At 50.9% G+C, this 25,204-nt stretch overlaps 1 protein-coding gene across 5 annotated transcripts in view; it reads right to left on the bottom strand.

The window, feature by feature from the left end:
- The window catches only part of FNDC3A (fibronectin type III domain containing 3A), a 3,436,199-nt gene that overhangs the window by 2,804,786 nt on the left and 606,209 nt on the right, over nt 1-25,204 (bottom strand). The gene's annotated exons all lie outside the window — the stretch shown is intronic.

Here is a 25,204-nt window from a genome sequence, read left to right on the forward strand (position 1 = left end):
ATGAATACTACCTCCCGTTATGTCAAATGACAAACTGGGTAATGGGTTGGAGTATCTTGTTAAACTGCACTATTCATTTCCAAAGTACTACCAGGCTGATCCATGGTTTTGAGGATTTTGACTGAGGGCAGCCTAACCTCAATTGCAGTTAGAAAGTGAACTTTCTAACATTGCATATTAGTATCATAAATTACCTCTTCTAGAAAAAAAGAGCACCAACTTGAATCATATATTCTCAAACATAATTCACAACAATCTTATTAATTTTTCATTGTTTTTGAATTATTCAATTGTGTTACATGAAAGTAAAGTTAAATGTGATTAATTTGCATTTCACTAAACTCCTTCTTGCCCTTGCCTACAAGGGTTTCGATTATTAGATGATCTTCAAGGCTACATATCAAACAAAATAAAAACATATCCATGTATGTGAATTTTGACGAATCAGGATTATTCGTCCCTTCTCCTCACGAGGGAGCTACCCACTTTGCAGTTAGGAAGGTGAGCCTGCTCTGTAAGACAATTTCTAGGGGTCTGGGCAAGAGGGACATCACTGGCAGTGAGGAGGAGTCCCATTCCAAAGGGAACTCCCTAAACAGGACACTTTATCTGCATATATGGGACTGCCTTTTAGCCAAACACTGTGTCCACCAGCTGGTATGTTCTAGGCAATATTGAATCAAACACGTTGGTGGAGAAAAAGGGAATACCTCATTAAGAAGAAGTTCCTATGAAAATGGGATGACGAAGCAAGAAGAGAGGAGAGAGAACGGTACAGGGAAAGCCCCCTGATGTTAGAACACTGTGGGAAGGCGGAGCAAAGTGTGGCTACAGAACCTGCAGTCTTCCGAGAAACATATGGAGAAGCCGGAGCTCTGAAACGGGCAGAGTGCGGTGAGGGGCAGCACCCGGGAGCTGTGAAGACGGCCCGGTTGAAGGCAGAGTGCAGAGGGAAGGCACTGCCGTGGTTCAAAGCCCTGGGGCAGAGGAGAGGAGGATCCAGAGCAGTGCTCTCCCAGCCGGGCGGCGGATCTTCAGCCCTTGCCCTGCCCATTCCTCCCTGGAGTGCTGGGGAGGACCAGGGAGGTCCACGGAATGGCCGGGAGCCCCATTGTACCGGAGGTGAGGAATGGGGGCGGAGTGGACTGGTGCCCCGGGGCAAGTGCAGAGGGAGGCCCGGAAGGCCACAAGAGGCAGGCAGAAGGATCTCCTACCAGGAGGCAAGGAGGCAAAGCCTGAGATTGATGGTGGCAGGCCAGCTGAGAACCCCTACAGTGCGAGGCAGTGCCACTGGACAGGCTGAGGGACGGGGAGGCGAGCTGAGCCACACCTGGAGGATCACCAGAGTGGAAGAGGAGTGGATAAGTGAGCAGCAGCAGATCCAGAGACCAAGGGCTTGGTAAGACAGCCAGCTAGTCCAGGTAGAGGGAGCTTGGACAAGAATTGCAGGTCGGAAGAGGGGATAAGTGGGGAAGTGTATACAGGCCCCTCGAGACTACAAAGAGTGGAGGAGTGCGGACTGGGGAGTGGCCAGAGGACGCCTCAGCTGGCCAGAGGCACTGACTGTACTTTGGCACAGTGAAGAGGGGGGAGAAGAGCCAGTCCAAGGGCAGTACGCACAGCAGGTGGAGGGGAGTTGAGGGGGGCTCCCCCGAAGGCTGTTGAAGAAGTTGAGGGGGCCCCCCACCCCAGTAGAGGTCTGAGCGATGAGACCAGGAGAAACAACGCAGCAGAGAACTTGGGTCTGGTGGATGAGTTGGAGAATGACACTCGCAAAGTACAGATACTCTGAAGGTGGTGACATGGTGAAAGCAAAGGCTGATGAAGGGCCTTGTCCCATCAAGATAGGTGCCATAAGAAATGACATTCAGATGATCCAGGAGGAAATTCGGGGAATGAGAACAGACATTGAAGCCAAAGTGGTAGACTTAACGGTAAAGGTGGAGACACTGGAAAAAAGGATGGACAGCGTGGAGGCAAACCAAACCTCCTCAGGGTTGCTCGAATCACATATGGATACCCGTCTCTGGGACATTGAAAGGAAGGAAGCAGAGTTGGGACTAAAGGTGGACAACATAGAAAATGGACACAGGCGTAATAACCTCTGCTTTTTTGTGACCTAAAGGAGCAGGAGTCGATAGTTGGGCTTGAGAGGAAGATATAAGAAATCATAGGGATGGTCCTAGGAGCAAAGAAAAGAGAACAAGTAGCCTTGGAGTGGGTTCAGTGTGCAGGGGAAGGAAACAGATGGCCCCACTCGGTGTTAGCGAGGCTGCAATATTATCGGGACAAGGCAGACATACTGGAGAAGGCAAGGCGGATGGGAACTATTGAATACGAGGATTCCAAAGTGGCGATATTGCACGACTCCCAAGCCTCTGAGCTGGTGGGTAAGGTGTGGGGGGGAGGTGGGAAGTGGTTGAATTAAAAGGGAAAAGATCCCTGGTTGTTGCTGTTCCAGTCTTAAAGGTTCGAGTTTGAAAAGGGGAGAGACCAAAAGATTAGGGGTAGGAGGGTCAGGGCAGGGGCCGTAAACTGGTGGTTTGGCTTGTGTGTCCATGAAGGGTAGGACACATGGCTGGATGCCTCAGATGGGGTGGGAAGGTGTGGCGGAATGGGGGTTACATGCAGTACAGTGTCACAACTGATTTGGGAGGTAAGTGGGCCCAAGGACAAAGAAGGATTGAGGTTACAACAATGGGAGGATGGTTAATTGAAAGGTAGCTACGCTCAACGTGAAAGGGCTGAACTCTCTGAACATGAGGTCCATCACAGCAAACATGCTCCGTAAAGCTCGTCTAGCAGTGCTGTTCTTGCATGAAACACATTATAGACAGGGGAAGGAGCGTTCATTGAAGGCGGTAGAGGTGGGGCAGACGTATTGGGCCTTGCACAAGACAAGCATAAAAGAGGGGTGTCAGGATCGTCTTATCGCGTCTCATGCAAATGCGAGAGGTCCAAGTAAGGAGTGGGTTTGGAGGCATATTGCTGGCGGTGAAGGGATGTGGGGGCGGGGAGGTTGATTACCCTGGTGTCCATCTATGCGCCGAATGTGAACCAGTTGGGCTTCCTCCGGAAAGAGTTGTTGATGCTAGTGGGGGGGAAGGTATGATATTGGTGGGAAGTGACTTTAAATTTGATTGAGGACCCAGCAGTGGATTGGTGGGCTGCAAAGAGTGACCGAGTCAAAGTAAAGGGGAGGGAACATGAAGCATTCTCGCAACTCCTGAAAGACCACTTCTGGGTAGACGTGTGGAGGTCCTGATAGCCCTAGGCAGGGGGTTATACCTTTTTCCCGTCACCATACCGCACATACAAAAGATCTTACCTCCTGCTGGTCCTGAGGGAGCAGGAGACCATGGTATCATCGCCACAGGTCAAGGTAGTGACGTGGTCGGACCATGAGATGGTCACAACAGACTGGTGAGTAGAGGAGGGGAGGAAGGGACCATCCTGATGGCAGTGCAACGATTGTCTCCTGCGAGCCCCATTGTTTCATGACATCTTGCGGAAAGAGCTCACACTATATTTTGAGACCAATGTCACGGGGGTGGTGCAGTTGAAGACAGTGTGGGAGGCAGCTAAGGCAACAGTACAAGGTCTTCTTATTGTGGAAGGGACCTGTAAAAAGAGGGGGAGAACATTGCTGGAGGGAAGAGTTCTGGAGAAACTGAGGGATATGAGGGCAAGGCTAATGAGACAGGAAGTTACTAAGGGGGGGTTACTGGGGGACATGTGGGACAAGCAACAGGAACTACACTCACTCCTGATAGAGAAGGTGGTGAAGAAAATTTGTTATACCAAACAACGGTTCAACGAGATGGGTGATCGTGTAGGGACACTGCTGGCAAACAGAGTCAGGGAAATGTAGGCGGAAGCAGGGGGTCCACCGCCTGAAGGATGAGAATGGAGAACTGAATGGCCCCAGGGGAAGTATCACAGAGCGTTTTCAGACTATTATGAGGCCCTGTATTCCCAACTGGATAGACTAGGGGAGAGGGAGATTAAAGAGTACCTGGGAAAGCTCCCCATTCTGCAGCTGACAAGGGCAGAGAGATCACTACCGGAGACCGATATTACAGGGGAGGAGGTCAATAGGAAAATTAATCATCTGAAGTCAGGTAATGCACCGTGAGAAGACGGCTTTATTGCTGGCTTTTATAAGCAGTTCCAAGAAATATTGGCAACACCATTGGTGAAAGTCTTTAATTCCATTCAAAAGACAGGGGATACGCCGCTCAAGTTCTTGGAAGCTCTCGTAACAGTGATGCCTAAGCAGGGTAAGGATCAGACGAGTTGTGCCTCATATAGGGCTAAATCCTTACTAAATGTTGAGACCAAGATATTCACAAGAATTTTAGCGTCACATCTAGAGATACATCTCCCCCGTCTGATACACCCAGACCAGACGGGACTTATTCAGAATAGGCAAGGATCTGATAATCTTAGGAAAACCCTACATATCTTGAACGACCCCAAGAAAGAGAGATTGTGCATGCCGATCCTATCGCTAGATGCCGAAAAGGCATTTGATAGGGTCAATTAGTCCTTTTTAAAAGGGGTCCTGGAGAGTATAGGGATGGGGGGACAGTGGATGGGGTGGATTATGGCCCTGTACTTGGCCCCAAGAGCGAGTGTGATGGTGAGTGGGGAGAGGTCCAGGTAAAAAAATGCCATGGGTAATTGGCCGAAGGAATAATGGGGACATAACTGGGGTTCAGATGGGGGCCAGGAATATAAAGTGGGTCTATTTACATATGACGCACTGCTCTACCTTACAAAACCCTGGACCGCCCCCTTTTTCGGGGTCTAGATGAGTACATGGAACTATCGGGGTTCAGGGTCAATCTTGCCAAATCGGTAGCATTCCTAGCTGGGAATTGGAATCAGGAGGACAGTGAGTGGGTTTGTAAATGGAGATTCAAGGTGAGTTTGGAGGGTTTTCACTATCTTGGGATTGAAATCACGAAAGAAGCAAATGATTTGTTTGGGTGGCACTATCTCCCACTGTGGAGTAGAGTAAGAACTGACCTTCTGCGATGGGGATGGCTGGCCTTTCATGGATGGTACGATTAAATTGTATCAAGATCAGTACCCCCCAGCCCCAAGGATATTGTTCATCTTCCAAATGCTTCCCACAACGGTTCCGGCCCGCTTTCTGGCCACTGTACAGAAAGAGCGTATATGTTTCTTATGGGCTGGAGTAGAGCCGCGGGTAGCCTTTACAACGTTGGATGCTACCGAAAGAGCAGGGTTGGGGGACTGGATTCCTGGATATAGGGGCATATTATAGGGCAGCCCAGTTGAGGATTATGGTGGACCATTTGGACCCAGGATCAAAGACACTCTGGTTGCACATGGACAATGTGATTTTTGTAAAGGAGGCATGGTATCACAAGTATGACACTGACACAGGAGCTACAAGTTTCAAAATCTTTTAAATTCTTGGGGTTTGGAAAACTCCTACTTTGCCCTATAGGTACGATGTGTGTGCAAAGGAAAGTCAGTGTTAATACAAAGGATCAAGCTGGCTAAGTCAGCTCTCCTCCCCACGTTGGACAGCGCAGAGTAAGGTGGCCCACGCAGACAGGATGAAATACTCTGGCTCAGCTTATCAAAAAGGCAGTTCAAAACGTGGGTCGAAGCCTGCTTGGCCTTCCACGTTAAAGTCACTTGTTTTCAGTTCAACAAAGGTTCACGTGTGCCTCCATCTGTCAGGCTCACACCTCTCAACAAAACATACCTGATTCAACGTAGATCTGCCATCAGCTGGGCAATCACAGCACTTGCAGGGGTTCCCTTCCCCAAACTTCGTTCACATTCCAGGTCTACCTCAGTTGGGTTCAGCCATTCACTGATGTCGAAGACTTTCGAGTGTTCAAGGTTTTTTCACAGACCTCCGCAGGACCACTTTGACTTTTACTTCAGCTCTTATGTTATTTGCCCCAGTGTCTCTTGGTCTTGGTAGTTCCATAACACAATCAGAAAGGTTCAAAGAAATCTTTCTCTTAAAGCATTCACCTTTTAACTACCCCTTTCATAGGGATTAATCTTGACCACTGTGCATTTCAGAGTTCCTTCACTTTGGCGCTTTATAACAAGACATCAAACAGTTCACTGAGATTTTCGAGTGGGCTATTTCCTTTCGCTGGACCACTCAGCTACTCTGTATCACTGGCTTCACAGTTATCGGTAAGTTTAAAGTTCACTACTGGTTTGCTTTCTTTCGTGTCTCATCAGCATGTGTGCAACCTTTAATTGTGAGATACAGTGTTGCAGCTTCAATCTTTCCTGGACACAAACCGGCTTTTCATGTCTTTCACTAACTCACTTGTTGTGTGCATTACTTTCTTTTCTCTGCGGCTTTGATTCACAAGTAAAGAATCATCCCACATACTTGGCCTTGCCACCCCAAATCTGCCTTTCACCCAGGAGGGTCGCTGGCGTCGTTGAAACACAATGCAGGCTTCTTCTTGTCTGAGAATTGGCTATCTCGGCGTATATTTCCTGGTTTCCCGGAGGCAAAAACCTCCTGCAGGGATCTTTTAGTGTTTCCCTACCCCTCGATCTGTTCCCTCGATCGGTCATCCTGCTCCAGTGGGTTTGCCTTCACCCCGGAAGATATGCTTCTTCTCGTGTCTCATCTTGCTCAGTGTGTCTCAATATTCCACCTTTTATCAGTGTGGGGGGGAGCTAATGCGTAGGCGCAGGAGGCAAATCAGGAACCCGATGGCCATCCAAAACATCAATGTGCAGCAGGTACCACCCCACAGGCAGCCAGCAATACCCCGCATCAGGGCCTCAACCTGGAACCTGACTGTAAAGACTGGTAGGGGGTGGTCTGTACTTCTGCTCTCTATATGGTAGAGGGGAGGCACAGAGGACCCCAGCCTAGATTCTCTAGTCGGTAGCTATGGTCGAGCAATCAAGGCTTAGCTTCTCAGGAGGTGATGCAGGCTGGTTCTTAAGTACAGTGTAGTCCCCAAGCCCCCACAAAGGAATGTCCACACACTGTATTGGTTAGAACACAGTCTTTATATAATCAATATTCAAGGTTATGTACACTTATCATCTTAATAACTCACTTTGTACTTAGGAAAATCAACAATGGCAAATATATACAATTCTAAAGTGGTACCACCCTTTGTATTAGATCTCATTAAAGTGCATCAACAATACTGTAACAATGTCACACAGATCAATAGAGTGAAACCAGCAATAGAGAGAGGAGAGAAAATAAGATGGTTGAGCAATAGGCAGAATACTGGCCCCACCACTAGACACAGTTCTGTGTGGAGATCCCCCCCACCTGGGCAACCTGTAAAATAAAGATATAGCGCAAGCCCAGTCCATATATTGTTCTGCAAGTCTTATTCCCTCCTATAATGTTTTTACCCCCCCAATGTACCTGGTGGAGTCGAGTTCTTCGAAGAGGCGTCGACAGATCCTTCTTGAGCGACCCCCTTTCAAGCGGGAGTCACGGATCGTCGAGAGGCGTCGAGAAGCGTCGAGGAACTCGGCGTTCAGCGGCGGTGAATCGACGGCCCTTCTTGAATGCCTTCCCTTTCAAGCGGGAGACACGGGGCGTCGAACGTCCGACAACAAACCAGGTAGAACGGCGTCGATGAGGCGGCAGCTTCGATCCAAGCGGTGCTCGTCGACGACGGAGCGTTGGCGTCCTGCAAGGCAGAGGCGTGCGGGGCACCTCGATGACAATTGTTCTGGACTGCAAAGATTGTGAAGACGGGGGCCCAGCAAGGGCGTCGAGTCGTTCGAGTCTTTGTGGTCTTCGGGTGGCGGGAAACCCACCGGCAGGTTTCTCGTCAGCGCGTTGGTCGTCCTCGACTTTCTCCGGCAGGATAAAGCAGTCGACGGTGCGGACGAGGGAGTCCTTCGATTCAAATGTTCTTAGGCAAGGAGCGGACGGCTCCGGTCGTCGGCGGCACGGCGTCAAGTGGTTCCCACGGCTGGCCAACACAACTTCGACGGGCCTCCAGCGGTTACACAGACCTGCGAACCCTGGTCGACGGCAATGGACTTCGACGGCGGCGATGTCCAGGTGCTTCACTTCAATCTCCTCGGCGGTCCCGTCTCGGGTCGGCAGCCTTTCGAGGGTCTGACTTCCAAGGCGCTTCGGCGAAGATGTAGCGGTGCTCGATGATCCCTCGGAGCACGGGAAGAGGGCGCCTTACCAGGTCCTCTCTCGGGTCAGTCCTCGACGAATTCGGCAGCTTTCAGATCGGTCGAAGCAAGTGCAACAGCAAGTCTTCTTCTTCCAGCTGGGCGTCGAGTATCAGCAGTTCCAGTTACTCTTAGAGTGGAGACTCAGCTTCTGAACGCTTCTGAACAATTACCAGTGGTGAGAGGTCCCCAGATATACTATTCTGTCTCCCATCGACACTGCACGCACACACAGCAGCCAATCATTCAGAAGGGCATTCATGCAGTCAGTCAGCCAATCAGGCACACAGTGCATTCAGGCCACACTCCTCCCTTTCAGACACTCACAACAAGGAATGTGGATTGGGACAAGTACGCAGCCATTCAACACTACACACTGCATTCAGGCCAGTTTCGGGCAGGGCTGTCTCAGTCTTTGTCTCTCATGCCAGAAACCAGACAACCACAACAGGGAGTGTATATTGGTCTCACACTCCATTCACCCAGGTCCCACCCACAGGAGGTACCCACAACATACAGTCACTGGGAAGGCTCCAGTCAGTCTAGCTGGGCCTTCACAACAACACCATATATGGAACTTCCACCCAACAGCCAGTCAGGGGGAAGGGACAGAGTCAGGGCTTCCCAGGACTTTGGGAAAACAAGTTAACAGGCAATAGAAAGCAAGAGGCCACAGGGGCCATCTTGTTTCCTATCAGGAATCAACTGATCCCAATGGCAGGGCCTGGGTATCCCAAAATGGAGGACACCCAGAGCACCTGTCAAATTCAGCATGGAGCTGCCACCAGCCCATACCCTGCTCTGTGGGCCACCCACAGGTGCCCAAAAACATACACTAGGGGCACAGGGTTGTACCCCTACCCATGGGTGCCATAAGGGTATCCCATGGGTCTGTTCACCAAACCAAAAGAGAGCTGCACTGCCAGGAGTCCCACATGGACTCCTGGGCAGAAAACACGACAGAACACACGATAAAAAACAGTAAAGGACAAGGATTCAGAGGCCCTGTCCCTCTGATGCATTTCCAGCATCACAGTCGCCCCCCCAGACTGAGGTGGAGGGTGTCTAATCTCGCACGGGATAGACACCCTCATCCAGACGGTCAACATACCTTCTGGAAAGGCCATCTGCATTATCGTGACTCTTCCCTGGTCTGTGCTCTATGGTGAAGTCTAGCCCTTGCAGGCTAATGGACCACATGAGCAATTTCGGATTCTCACCCTTCATTTGCATAAGCCATTTCAGGGGCTTATGATCTGTTTGGACCTTGAAGGTAGACCCCGTAAGGTAGGGCCTAAAACGCCTAAGGCTCCAAACTATGCTAAAACACTCCTTTTCAACAGTAGCCCACCTAAGTTCTCTACCCTTGAGTTGTCTACTGATGAATATGATAGGATGTTCTCTCCCTTTGTCATCTAACTGGGACAAGACAGCTCCAATTCCAGTGTCGCAGGCATCCGTCTGGACGATAAAGGGTCGGCTGTAGTCAGGCGCGCACAACACAGGTGCCCTACACAGACTTTCTTTCAAGCCATCAAAGGCCCTCTGACAGTCTTCGGTCCAATTAACCTTCCTAGGCTGTTTGGGTGAAGTTAGAGCTGTCAGGGGTGCAGCTATGGTTCCATAGTCTGCCATGAAATTGTGATAGTACCCAGTGAGGCCCAAAAAGGCTCTCACCTGGGTTTGAGTAGTGGGAGTCTCCCAGTTCTGTACATCCTGTACTTTACTGGAGAGAGGTTTGATTTGACCCCCTCCTACCTCATGACCAAGATAGGTAACTTTCCCCTAAGCTATCTGGCACTTGGTGGCCTTGATAGTGAGGTTAGCCCTTTTCATGGCCTGCAACACCTTATCCAGATGTGTCAAATGCTCTTCCCAGGTGGAACTGTAGACGGCAATGTCGTCTAAGTAAGCCACACAAAAGGCTTCCAACCCACTGAGCGCATGGTTGACCAATCTCTGGAAGGTGGCAGGGGCATTCTTCAACCCAAAAGGCATGACCCTAAACTGGTAGAGTCCCTCAGGTGTTGAGAAGGCCGTCTTTTCCTTGGCATGGTCCGTCAGAGCTATTTGCCAATAGCCTGAGGTAAGGTCAAAGGTGCTCACAAATTTGGCAGCACCTATGGTGTCCACGAGCTCATCAGCCCTGGGGAATGGGTGCGCGTCAGTTTTGGTGACGGCATTGACTCCTCGGTAGTCCACACAGAACCTCCAATCCTTGGTACACGCCTGGGAACTTGCCTTGGGGACAAGGACCACTGGACTGGACCAGGGACTGGTTGAGGGTTCACTAAAACCCAGATCCAACATCTTGGCGACCTCAGCCTGGATGTGGTTCTTGACGGTATCTGACATACAGTAGCACCTGCTTTTGACAGGCATACTGTCACCAGTGTCAATTTCATGCCTACACCACGGTGTAAGGCCTGGCGTCAGTGAAAACAGAGAGGCATACTGTTGGAGTAAAGCCCTGCAGGCCCTCTGTTGCTCTGTTGTCAAATCCGGAGAGAGATGTACTCCCTCCACTGAGCCATCCTGAGGGTTGCTATGCAGCAAATCAGGAAGGGGCTCACTCTCATCCTCTTCTTGCCCTGAAGCTAGCCAGAGACATGAGACTTCTGCTCGCCGGTGGAAAGGCTTGAGCCGGTTGACATGGAATACCTGAGGGGCTACCCCAGAGGCTCCGATGTCAACCAGATAATTGACTTCGCCCATCTTGGAGATGATCCTGAAGGGTCCAGTCCACTTGTCTGCCAAAGCTCTAGGCTTGGTAGGCTCCATCACAAGGATTTCCTGTCCCGGAGTCCAATCCACTTGCGAGGCTTTAAGGTCATGCCAGTACTTGTTCAATTCCTGGCTGGCCTTGAGATTTGTGGTTGCCTGACCCATCATCTGTGTCATCCTCCGTCTGAGGCCTAACACATAGTCTCCCCACTTGCTTGGCGGGACCTGGAGGGGTGGCTTCCAAGCCTTCTCTGATCAAGGCGAGGGGCCCCCTCACGGGATGTCCAAAGAGTAACTCAAAGGGGCTGAAACCAACACCCTCTGGAGGTACCTCTCTGTAAGCAAACAGCAGGCATGGCAGGAGGAGATCCCATTTCCTCCTTAGGGGTTCTTCCAAAGCCCCTAGCATGCCCTTGAGAGTTTTCCATTGGTCTGGAGGTGGTAAGAGGTGGAGAACTTGTAGGTTACCCCACACTCTTTCCACATGGTTTTCATGTAACTAGACATGAAGTTGGATCCTCTGTCAGAGGCAACCTCCTTGGGGAATCTAACACGGGTGAAAATGCCCAGGAGAGCCTTGGCAACCACCTTGGCAGTAACAGTCCGAAGGGGTATTGCCTCAGGGTACCTGGTGGCATGATCTACCAAGACCAGGATGAACCGATGTCCACCTGAAGTGGGAGGGTCAAGGGGACCGACGATGTCGATGCCCACCCTCTCAAATGGTGTGCCAACCACTAGCAATGGCTGCAGTGGGGCAATGACACTGCCTCCAGTCTTGCCAGACAACTGACAAGTTGGGCAGGTCCTGCAGTGGGACTCCACCTCTACTCCCATCCGTGGCCAGTAGAAATGGGCAGAGAGCCTCTGCTTAGTCTTCGTGGTCCCAAGATGACCAGCCAAGGGCACCTCATGCGCCAACTGCAGTAGGAAGGGCCTGTAAACCTGGGGTACCACCAACCTCTTGAGGGCACCAGGTTCAGGCTTAGTGGGCTCACTAACAAGGAGCTCACCCTCCCAATAAATCCGGAATGTCCTAGGCACTTCTCCTTGTGCCTGGGACAGGGCCTGTTTCCTCAGTCCCTCGAGAGAGTGGCACTCTCTCTGTCCCTTACAGAAGTCTGCCCGGGGGGGTCCCCCTTCAGCTAACAAGCATTGAAGGTCGGGATGATCCTCCGGGTTGAGAACCTCTCCCACAGGAGAGTCTTCTGTCTCTTCTCCCACAGGAGTTGAGTTTGGGTTTTCCACTGGACCCAGCCCGTCCGGAGCATGGATCCCAATGGGTGCCGTCGGAACAGCAGGAAGAGAAGGTGTTCCCTCCACAGAGGTGGCCTTCTTGGTCTTCCTTCTTCTTGCCTTAGGCCTCGCCTTTGGCTCGGGTACCTGACTCACAGCCAGACCCGGTGTCACCTGTGACCTAGTGACTGCAGCAGCAGTCATGGGAAGACCATCCGAGATCAACCCCAACTCTACTAGATCATTTCCTAACAGAATGTAAGCAGGGACATTGTCCTGAACCAGGACAGGAAGCTTTGCTGTCTTGTCTCCAATCATGAGTGTGACTAAGGCTACAGGCGATAATTTGGGAGGCCCACCAGCTAACCTGGTGGTTCTCAGAGGAGCACCTACATAGTCCTCTGGCTTGAGCAGGGTCCTGTCCACCACTGTCATGCTTGCCCCAGTGTCTCTCAAACCAGTACAAGGCTGGCCATTCAAGAGGACACTTCTCAAAAACCTACGGGTGTTCTGTGGGATAGTCGCCAGTACTTCTGCATACTGGTCCCAGATCCCAAGGGACACTAAGGAAATCTCTACCGGAGCACCAAATGTGATCCCGGTAGAGGAGGGGAGGACAGTGGCCTCCACCTCAGACACGGGGTAAGGGTAGGTCATGCTGACAGCCTGTACTCCAAGTGCCTTACCTTTACACTTGGAGTCACCCCTTCTGTGATCCAGAGCCCCACAGTCCCAACAAGTGCCAGGAGTGTGGGGTACGGTACTGGAACCACTGGGAGCCTGCTTTGCAGCAGGTGGACCACTACTCTTATTCCCACCCACAGATGACTTATCCCCACTAGATTTTTGGGTCTTGGGAGAGGAAGGTTTAGGTTTACCCGACTGTGACTGCTTGTGGGACTCCTCAGCTTTCTGAGAGGCCCCCTTTTCTTTGTCCTTGTCCTTCCCACTGGAGTCCTTAGGGAACACCAGGTGGGAGACCCACTTGTCAGCCAACCTAGCCAGCTTAAAGGGGTCCAAAATGTTCTGGTCAGCCACATACTGACGCAGCTCTGGTGAACAGGCTTCAGAAAAATGCTCAAAAAACAAGAGGTGGGACAATTCAACAAAAGTCTTAACCTTGTATCCATCAATCCACCCCATCATGTTCATGTGCGCAGCACTCACCCAGTCAACCCAAGACACATTCTCTCTTTTCTTAAAATACCTGAACCTTTTAAGGTATTGGGTAGGTGTCTTGCCAAACTTGGCAATCAAAGCAGACTTCATACACTCATACTGACCCCTTTCTTCCACACTCAGCTTCAGAATACAGTCATATCCAGTTTGAGGCACTCTGCTTAACAAACACTTAGCCCAATCTCTTTTATCAACATCATGAATCGCACAAGCCATTTCAAACGCTTCAATCCATTGGAGGATATCTCAACCCTCCACAAATACACCAACCAAATCTTTCATAAACTTGGTGGCTGGGGACCTGACACTCTCACTGGTCTTAGCTGAAATCTCCACTCTAGCTTTCTCTAGCTGGATTCTCTGACATTCAGTGTCCTGGCTCTTGAGTTCAAGGTCCTTATTTCTGAGTTCAAGATCCCTATTCTTGAGCTCCACTTGTTGAGCCAACTCCTCTTTCTTAAGTTCAGCATCTATTTCCAACTTGCGGTATTCAAAGGCCAATTTCATCCTTAATAACTCAAGCTCCAAGGAATTGCTGGGGTTTGGAACAGAGGCAGCAGGAATGGCGGCATTCCCAGAAACAGATTCAGCAGAAACCCCAGGGGCAGAGTCCTCATTGGTTGCATTCCCCCCCTCATCAAGAGTTTCACCATCCGTCTGGTAGTCCACCGGGGCAGCTATCAGCTCAGCCCTAGACTTATCCACAAAGTCTAACTCCCTGGCTTCACAAGCACTCTGGAGAGCCTCCAAGCTCATCCGAGTCAATTTGCCATTTGCAATAGACTCCATTGTTTGTAATGCAGTTATCTTGTACACAACTAAACCTTAATTTAACAAAGTGCAGATATTTTGTAAGTGGCACGGTTATACACTGATTCTTAAAACCATAAGCATCCCACCGCTGCCACCAGTGTAAAGACTGGTAGGGGGTGGTCTGTACTTCTGCTCTCTATATGGTAGAGGGGAGGCACAGAGGACCCCAGCCTAGATTCTCTATTCGGTAGCTATGGTCGAGCAATCAAGGCCTAGCTTCTCAGAAGGTGATGCAGGCTGGTTCTTAAGTACAGTGTAGTCCCCAAGCCCCCACAAAGGAATGTCCACTCACTGTATTGGTTAGAACACAGACTTTATACAATCAATATTCAAGGTTATGTACACTTATCATAATAACTCACTTTGTACTTAGGAAAATCAACAATGGCAAATATATACAATTCTAAAGTGGTACCACCCTTTTTATTAGATCTCATTAAAGTGCATCAACAATACTGTAACAATGTCACACAGATCAATAGAGTGAAACCAGCAATAGAGAGAGGAGAGAAAATAAGATGGTTGAGCAATAGGCAGAATACTGACCCCTACCACTAGACACAGTTCTGTGTGGAGATCCCCCCCACCTGGGCAACCTGTAAAATAAAGATATAGCGCAAGCCCAGTCCATATATTGTTCTGCAAGTCTTATTCCCTCCTATAATGTTTTTACCCCCCCAATATACCTGGTGGAGTCGAGTTCTTCGAAGAGGCGTCGACAGATCCTTCTTGAGCGACCCCCTTTCAAGCGGGAGTCACGGATCGTCGAGAGGCGTCGAGAAGCGTCGAGGAACTCGGCGTTCGGCGGCGGGGAATCGACGGCCCTTCTTGAATGCCTTCCCTTTCAAGCGGGAGACACGGGGCGTCGAACGTCCGTCGAGGAACTCGGCGTTCGGCGTCAGGGAATCGACGGCCCTTCTTGAATGCCTTCCCTTTCAAGCAGGAGACACGGGGCGTCGAACGTCCGACAACAAACAGGGTAGAACGGCGTCGATGAGGCGGCAGCTTCGATCCAAGCGGTGCTCGTCGACGACGGAGCTTTGGCGTCCTGCAAGGCAGAGGCGTGCAGGGCACCTCGATGACAATTGTTCTGGACTGCAAAGATTGTGAAGACGGGGGCCCAGCAAGGGCGTCGAGTCGTTTGAGTCTTTGTGGTCTTCGGGTGGCGGGAAACCCACCGGCAGGTTTCTCGGCGCGTTGGTCGTCCTCGACTTTCTCCGGCAGGATAAAGCGGTCGACGGTGCGGACGAGGGAGTCCTTCGATTCAAATGTTCTTAGGCAAGGAGCGGACGGCTCCGGTCGTCGGCGGCACGGCGTCAAGTGGTTCCCACGGCTGGGCAACACAACTTCGACGGGCCTGCAGCGGTTACACTGGTCGACGGCAATGGACTTCAACGGCGGCGATGTCCGGGTGCTTCACTTCAATCTCCTCGGCGGTCCCGTCTCGGGTCAGCAGCCTTTCGAGGGTCTGACTTCCAGGGCGCTTCGGCGAAGATGTAGCGGTGCTCGATGATCCCTCGGAGCACGGGAAGAGGGCGCCTTACCAGGTCCTCTCTCGGGTCAGTCCTCGACGAATTCGGCAGCTTTCAGATCGGTCGAAGCAAGTGCAACAGCAAGTCTTCTTCTTCCAGCTGGGCGTCAAGGATCAGCAGTTCCAGTTACTCTTAGAGTGGAGACTCAGCTTCTGAACGCTTCTGAACAATTACCACTGGTGAGAGGTCCCCAGATATACTATTCTGTCTCTCATCCACACTGCTGGCACACACTCAGCAGCCAATCATACAGAAGGGCATTCATGCAGTCAGTCAGCCAATCAGGCACACAGTGCATTCAGGCCACACTCCTCCCTTTCAGACACTCACAACAAGGAATGTGGATTGGGACAAGTACCCAGCCATTCAACACTACACACTGCATTCAGGCCAGTTTCGGGCAGGGCTGTCTCAGTCTTTGTCCCTCTTGCCATAAACCAGACAACCACAACAAGGAGTGTATATTGGTCACACACTCCATTCACCCAGGTCCCACCCACAGGAGGTACCCACAACATACAGTCACTGGGAAGGCTCCAGTCAGTCTAGCTGGGCCTTCACAACAACACCATATATGGAACTTCCACCCAACAGCCAGTCAGGGGGAAGGGACAGAGTCAAGGCTTCCCAGGACTTTGGGAAAACAAGGTAACAGGCAATAGAAAGCAAGAGGCCACAGGGGCCATCTTGTTTCCTATCAGGAATCAACTGATCCCAATGGCAGGGCCTGGGTATCCGAAAATGGAGGACACCCAGAGCACCTGTCAAATTCAGCATGGAGCTGCCACCAGCCCATACCCTGCTCTGTGGGCCACCCACAGGTGCCCAAAAACATACACTAGGGGCACAGGGTTGTACCCCTACCCATGGGTGCCATAAGGGTATCCCAGGGGTCTGTTCACCAAACCAAAAGAGAGAGCTGCACTGCCAGGAGTCCCACATGGACTCCTGGGCAGAAAACACGACAGAACACACGATAAAAAACAGTAAAGGACAAGGATTCAGAGGCCCTGTCCCTCTGTTGCATTTCCAGCTCACACTGACCTCAAGTCAAATCCACACATTATACCGGCTTGACAGGGCCTCAATCATATCTATCGTCACCCTCATTGAAGAGGACATCAGCAGCCGCATCGACATCCAGACTGCAATCCCCCTCTGCTGAAGGTAGTCTCTGTTCTGCATTTCCTCGCCACTGGAACCTATCAGCACACTGTTGTGGAGCTGCACGGGCTGTCACAACCCTATTTTTCCAGGATCCTGGTCCAGATACTGGATGCGCTGCTGCGCCATGTTTCAGAGTGCATTTCCCTACCCCGTACACCTGCCCAGGTCATTCCCACCAAAGTGGGCTTCCATGCCATTGCCGGCATGCCTAATTGTATATGCGCATTAGATTGCAAGCACTTGGATTTGACTGTCAGACATGCAATTGAGGCAGTGTACGGCAATCAGAAGCAATTCCACTCACTGAACACCCAGATGGTCTGCGATGCCCAACAAGTGATCACGTATTGCTGTGCACGTTTCCCGGGGTCCACACACGACTCGATGGTCTTGCGGAATTCAACTTTGCCACGCTACATGGAAAGTTATGCGCGACAAAGCACATGGCTGTTCGGTGAGTACAACTGCTAATACCCGACTCCTGTGTATTGGGAGGTGTGGGGGGAGGACTAGTTAAGGCCCACACTGTCCCAGGCAGTTGGGCGAGCATAACTGCCAATGCCTGACACCTGTGTATTGGGGGGGGGGGTGGAATAGACAAGCACCAGAATCCACACAGCTCACCGCGCATACTTGAAAATTGCCCCATGCCATGTGACGCTAAAACATGCCCTGCCTCCATGTACACCCTAGCCATGGGGTGTTACTACATGCAGTATCAACCTGAGGGTGCGAGTCCCTCCCCCACCCAATGTACATTTTCTACTCCCATGCACACAATGGGTGCATCTCGTGCTGTGTGCAGTGGTCACATATTTGCAGTGATCTGTGTCTGCCTGATGCAGATCTGCCCATCACATCACAATGCCGGAGTCACCCACCACTACATTACAATGATTGGAACATGTCCTTGCCCAACATCACCCCACGAATCTAAGCATGACGGACCCCAGCATGAAAATGTGATCCAAGTGTGCTCAAGGGATGAGTCATACATTGGATTACCAGAAAGGGGCATCAGTGGACTGCATCTGATTGTAATACCACAAACAGTGACATTTGCCCTTGCTTTCACTCCCATGCAGGTGATGCCGGATATGCACTCGCACCATGGCTGATGACGCCCATACGACGACCACGGAACAGGCATGAGGAGGCCTACAACCGGGCACACATACGCACACGTGGCGTGATAGAGCGGACCTTTGGACTGCTGAAGGCCAGGTTCCGCTGCCTGAGCAGGTCAGGTGGCGCACTGCAGTACCCCCCGATCGCACATGAGAGGCGGCGCACAGAGGTGGCAGTACTCTAACATTGTAGACAGGCCTCCTCCCATTGCAGCCTTGACTACTGGAGCTGTTGCTCAACAAGCTGCGTCAGTCTTGCCTGGATCGTGTTATGAACAAAACACGATACCGCAGATACGGTTGCGATCACTTTTTGACAGTTCGATCTACTCAATAAATGCGTATCCGTGACATGAAATGCTACCGGGGCAAAAACACACTTAGCACCTGAGATACCCAGAGGGAGTTGGGAGGCAAAAATCACAGGCAATATCTAGGGTAGGCAGACAGGATCGAGAAACACTCAGAAACAGGATTTCAAAGGTCAAAGGGTCGGAGCCAGGATTAAATGACACCGGAGACCTGTTGCCGAAGATCACACCGTTAGACAGTTCACGATTCAACGTAGCCCAAAAGTATTTTGATATTGTCAATGTTCGGAAGCAAAAGTTATAAGAAGGAGGGAAGACAAGTAAGAGCCTTGAAGATGAAGAAAAGGGATTCACCCAGTTTCCTCGAGTAGAGCACAGTACCTTAATTCAACGATGCAGCTGGTGCTCTGGCAGTTGTTCCTGTTGGTTTCCCGCAGATCCACGATTCCTGGAGCTTCGTTGGGAAGGAGGACGTCTGAAGGGAGTCTGCACCACACAGGGATGAAGCCGGCAGCAGCGACAACAAATAAAAGGTGCGCTCCTTAAAAACAGGAGAGACTCGACAGGTGGCTATCCGGAGCACTACAGCAGTGTGCAGCGATTTCGACCACGGCGGAGATCTCTGGCATAAGAAGACTAGCTGGTTATCCCCACCAGGCTCAAGGGAAGAAGGCTCCGGACTGGATCTCCTCTTAGTCGTCGAAGGGAAGATAGCTCAGGACTGCAGCAGGGCTTCACCGGGACGGGGTAGTTGCAGAAGCCGTCATTCTCTCCGCTTCTCTTCGGTTCCTTGCAGTTCCAGAGGCGACTCTGACTTTAACCCAAGAGTCTTGCCTTTTATGCGCAAAACCCCCATTCACACAGCCTGGCTGTCTATCACACAGCAGGAGGGTTGTCCAGCCGGGACAACCATCTCAGCCAATCATGGCAAAGTGGGACTTGGGTTTCCTAAGATACCCTGTGCAGGGGGTGACTACACCCCTGCCTCACATTCAGCCCACCTAGACACCCAGGCACCTTGCCCGCCAAAAGACGGTGAACAAAGAAGGCGAACCTAGTTTCCCGTGCAAAGTAAAACACAAGAAGGACTTTAACAAAAAGAAATGGCGAATAAACCTAACCAGAGCCAAAAGAAAGACGATTTGGTCAAGCGGATTTATGTTCGAGGCTAATATAATAGCCAAGAACAGTACCACGTTTATCTAATATAATTGCGGTAGAAAAGTTAGGGTAGATACCACTGCCACCAGCCAAGTCTAAATGTCAAAAGAGCGAAACAATGCTCAGGGAGGTACAGACAGAAAAGTGGTACAGATTAGCCCTTTCCAGTACTCCATATAAGATGGGGTGTACTGGGGTTCTGTGGTAAAAATGACTATGTAAAGTAAATGGCAACTTTACCTTTCTCCGGGGGACAGTAGTCAGCCCCAGCGAAATGGGGTCAGAGGGAAGTCTTAAAGACAACCCTGGGTTACTACACTGAGGGTGCGGTGCAACCCATACAAGAACAGGGGCACCTGGAGTGGTGTGCTCCAGTGCCCAGGATCACACGAGTAAAAACACATAGGCCAAAACACATGTAAGAGTGGAAAAAGGATGTACACTCTTACCAGGTGGAAAAAATAAACTCCAGAAATCTAGCAAAGCTGCTGGGGGACTCACTAGGTGAGGGAAATTAGCCCTAGAAGGAGAATTCTCCCTAACACTGCGTCATTGTCGCAGTCTTGCCTACAGGCAGTAGTGGGAGTAATGGAAGGGGCTGCAGGTGTATTTGGTGTAGCCACATGCTGGACTGCAGGCGCAGCAGGGATGGTGGTGTCGTGTCGTCGGGCACCGTCACCGTGGCAGATGCTTGTCTGCCGCAGGTGCTGGCAGTGGCGTCCTGGGAGTGGCCTGTCAGACGGCCTTGTGCAGTTCCCCTTGCCGTTGGCTGTTGTGCTGAGTCACTGTCGGTTGATGTGCCTGTGGGGGAATTTAGGGCATGCTGTTAGTCGTGTGACAGGATGTAAATGGGGCAGTGACATGCAACGTACTCCTCATACTTTGTCCACTTGCATGTACACACATTGATGGGTGATTCACTCAGCTGTGTACATCACAACTTGCACACAGGTGCACGCTGTCTGCCTGTCCTGGTGGTATTGTCACATGGTGGTGTTGTGTGGTGCGGTCAATGGTGGATGTGTTGTGTGCCTCTAGGCCTGGCTTGGGGGGTCTGGGGGGGGGGGTTCAATACTGGATGGGTTGTGTGCCTTGAGGCCCTGGCTGGGGGGTGGGGGGGGTGTTATATGGTGGATGTGTTGTGTGCCTCTAGGCCCTGGCTGGGGGGCGGGGGGTGGGAGGTCTTCCGTTATTCGCACTCATGGCTTCGCACTCTGGGTACTTATCGGCTTCACTGTGCACTGTGACACCAACTGTCATGATGCCTGCCCCCGGGAAACCAGATCAGGCCCAGCAACCCCGGCAGGCATTATGCCATTTTGAGCGTGCCCAAAGACCCCAGCTAGGGGCTGTTTGGGTGCAGTCCTGGCGCCTATGGCGCCAGGCTCATAAACATAGAATCAGTCCTGGCGCCATGGGCGCCAGGCTCATAGTAGAAAACCTACCTGATGCAGACCATGCTGCATACTTACCTGATGCAGACCATGCTGCATACTTACCTGGTGCAGACCATGCTGCAAAAGGCCTCAAGCCACATGAGGCTTAGGAGGGACTATTTTACTCGGGTGGGGCTATGGAAGGATACTTACCTGGGACTTCTTCCAAGGCTATTTAAACCACAACCGAACAGCAGCACACGCTTCGCGTTATTCTGCATCCAGCAGAGTAACGCTCACCATGCCTGCAGCAGCTTCGAGTCTTCTGCCACGCCCGCTTCAAGCCCGGAGCTCCTAGAAATAAGAAGAAAGAAAGAGAAGAGGTTAGAACAGGAGCATCACAGTAATCCTTACCCGAATCTTTGATCCATCACGCACTCGAGCTGGAAGCAAGAAGTCACATGTGTGTCGCCTCGCATCTCGCGGCGCCGCGCTGAACTCACCGGCCTTCGCTGCAACTCCCTATTCCATCGCGATCTTCAGCATCTCCCGGCCGCTCGCCAACACCTAGGGAGACAAGAACAACAAGGTGAGCTAAGGGAAAACAAAAGGACAAGTAAGCAAGCTACCCCCCAAAGACTTACCTGATTACCACAGGGGGTGCTTAGCTCATCTCGGGTCGGCGCAGCTTACACTGCATCTTCGCCGTACCCCGGCCCCTAAGGGGAAAACAAAGGACAATAGGGGAAATCTCCACAGTAGACTTACCTAAATCTTACCGGTTTCCACGTGGAACTCTTCGTGACGGCAAACCGGCAACCTGCAAGGAATCGGACAGAGTGAAGATCAGACATTTTGAACTCTTTCTCCCTACCGTCTCACAGCGCCTTGCCTGGATTCTTAGAGTCTATACCGCTCTGGAACTCGCCAATTCCTCCACACCAGTGAAGTAACTGGTCATCTACGCGCCCCTGCGTTTGATGCAGGATGGAGAGCTCATCCTTCCAAACCATCAGGTGAGACTAAAGAGGAGATATCAAGAGTGATCTGTGGGAAGACAACGGGGGGTGGGGAGGGTGAGTTAACGCTCAATTCCACGGGTGGTTAATCCCCTTTCTCCTTTGCAGAAGGATATTCCTGCGAGCCAGACAAACTAGGCTGAGTGGGCCAGTCCAGTCAGTCATCTCGGCGCTACGCGTCACGCTGGTGGAAACAACAGCGGCCCAGTTCCGATCGACGCCCCCGTGGGAGCCAGGTGAGCGTAACACCAACTGCCGTGCACTTATGTGCAGCGGCTGCCCAGATCTCCTTACGCTTCTGCTGTGTGCTGCGCCTTTGATCTGCACTGAACAGCAGTGCTGCATTGTCCACAATGTGCTCCACGAGCACTGTCAGTTCCACCTCGCTGAAGCAGGGTGTGCGCTGGCGGGTGGCTGGAATCCTTGATGCCATCTCAGCAGTTGTTTGTCAGCAGTCACAGGAGCTGTAGGCCTTGTGGTTACTGAGGATTGCAGTGGATTGTGGTTTAAGTAATTGTCGCCGCTCTCTTTCTGGTTTTCGCAATCACAGTGTTTCCAGCACTGGTATTTCCGTATCTGGTACGGACCTGACAGAAACAGATGTACCGCTACCATTGAACCCGGTGCATCGTCTCCGTGGGTATTTGCGTTACGGCGGTGACATTGTTTCCGCAATGGTCTGATGCGCGCAACCTTTAAACCGTAATCAAACTTACTTCTACATGCTTGCAGTCGCAGAAACAGTATCACCGCCTTCACGGTAAAACCGGATTCTGGGCCGGCTAACTTGTAATGAGGGCCATGGTGTCTGTTTCCCTCTGCAGCTTGTCTCCTCTTAACACTCTTTACAGTTCTTTGAGCTTTGTCGAAACTTGCCTCATTCATCAGAGCCTGGTTCTTATACGTTTCCACTTCGACTCACCGGCTGTGATGAACCACTTGGCTTTTCACTTCAGGCCAGTACCACGGTCGCAGGAGCTTCCCACAATCCTACTTATCGGCATAGGCTGGCCCTGTGTACCGGTGACATCTGCTGCAAGATACTTGAGCTATTGTTTGCGGTCTTATGCTCTCTTTCTCGAAGGGTCCGCAAGTCTGGGATGAAAAAGGCACGATCGCTACTCTCCTCGCCACCCTCTTGATTCCCGCCGCCTTTCTCCTTCTCTTCAACTGCCGTGGCTGGATAGCTGTCTCATCATGCGGTCTGCCTTGCTCGTTCCTTGCTCTTTCGCTCCACCTTTTATCCCTGTGGGGAAACGGAAGGGCCGTCAGGTGTGTGTGACTGAAGCCAAGTGTCTGACCCTTGTGTCAGGACATGTCAGGTAAACAGTTTTATTACACGTCCGGTGTTTGCTAGATCGGGGAAAAGTGTTGGTGTTGGAAAAGGGGAAAGGTAACATTTCTACATGTTCTGCTTGGTAGGATGGGGATAAGGCGTTATCGGGGAATATAGTCTTTGTGTTGCAAAGGGGAAAGGTTGGAGTGTCAAGAGTATCCCACGGGACGGGATAGGGAAGGTTTGTGAAATGGACAAAAATTACTGGGATGGACAACAGAACATAGGGTATTGTGGGAATAGTAGTATTCTGTCCCAGTCGATGGGATTTCGGAAGATGACAATCAGAGGGACGTTGAGAAGAATGGGAAGGGTGATGACGGGGAGTGTTCAGGTAGGGAAGAGGAAAGCAGGGATTCTGAGAGAGATGGTTTCTCAATGCAACGGGGTGTGTGATCCGAGGGGATTTGTTACCTACGGAGGGGATAGTAAATTTGGGTAAGATCGATTCCACGGGAGGAAGGTGGGTAAATGTAATATATCCTACAAAGGCCTCAGGTATATCTTCCTCCTCTCCACCTTCCCCGGTACAATACTGTGTCTCACCTGGGCAGTTCCCTGAGCATAACCCTGTGTACCCCTACCCAGGTGACCCTCCCTCGCTCGTCCATCCCCAAGTTTGGGATCTGAGAGCGCCAGCCAAGAAGGGATCCTTGAGGTCTACTCGGGAGAATACCCTCAGGTTTCTCACACTTCATTCGCTTTAATACACACCAGTCTCTCGGGTCACTTGCCAACTCACCGGCTATGTGTGCTTCTTTCTTGTTTTGCTATTTCCAATTCACGAGTCAAGGTTAGTAACACAAGCTTGGCCTCGCCTCCCCAACTGTGTCATTCACCCGGGAGGGTCGCTGGCGTCCTTGAAACACAATGCGATCTTCACTTAGGGGATCTGGCCTTCTCTAGGTGTCTTTCACCTTCTGTTGGAGGCAACGACCTCCAGTAGGGAACCTTTGGGGTTTTCGGCTCGCTGTTCTCTTACCTTGGTCTGTTGCTCTGCTCCAGTAGGTATGCCTTCATCCCAGAGGTGCTGCTCATACTCGTGTTCCGCCTTGCTTACTCGTATGAGGAGAGCCAACTGGTATCAGATGTATGCACTTAGTGTAAAGTGCCTGACTTTGCCTGACCCGATTAACGGGACATGTGCAGTACAATGAGTGAGTTAGTTTGGTTGCTCTCAGTCACCCTCTTACTCAGCCCAGTGTTTGTGTAAAAAAGGGGGCGGGGGGAGAATTGGGACTTGGAAAATCCTACAAAATTGGATGGGTTGGATGAACAAAAAAAGGGGGCATAACGCGTCTCACCTTTGGCCGTCTCGCCCCACTCCCTGAAGACTACTCACCCAGGTAATCCTCCCGCAATGGTCCACCCCCAGGGTCTGGATCCGAAGATGATGGCTGTGCCCTGGCCATCTGAGAGAGAGATTCCTGAGGACTAGAGTGGAAGACAGAGTGGAAGACAATACTGATTTGGAAGACCACCTGACGCACACCATTTAAAACCCTTTTTCTTTCATTTAGTGTAGGGAACTGAGATATAGGGCAAGAGTTGGGAGTTTTTCTGAGTAAATAAAAGTCTAGAGTGAAAACTATAATGGGTTGTCAGTCTTCTGATTTCAACTTACCACAATATCCTGCTACAAGGGAACTGTTAGAGGAGACAAATTAACCTTGGAAAGTCATGAGGTGATTGCATAAGGACATTCCCATAGAGATATACCTTACTTACAATTACAGACAGACATTCATCATCAACATTAAATGCATCCTTTAATAACATAAAATGTTTCCTTAGGCATGTTCAGCAAGTAAGGCACCCAAATATATTTCAATATGAAGAAGGATCACATTCTCAATATGTTAAATTGTTGTGGTAGGTCAGGATCAGGAGACTACACAGAGACATGTTTTAAGTAGTTTATTCTTTAAATAAGGCCTACTCTTTACCTACAGCAGGCGTAGGGGGACTCTAACCCCTATTCTAATCAGAAACAGAATAAAAAGGTGCTTGTCAGTATGCCAGGAGGTCTGAACATTACTACA

This window comes from Ambystoma mexicanum, chromosome 7q (assembly GCF_040938575.1).
Source record: "Ambystoma mexicanum isolate Mex_15411 chromosome 7q, UKY_AmexF1_1, whole genome shotgun sequence".
In the NCBI taxonomy this organism is placed as follows: domain Eukaryota; kingdom Metazoa; phylum Chordata; class Amphibia; order Caudata; family Ambystomatidae; genus Ambystoma; species Ambystoma mexicanum.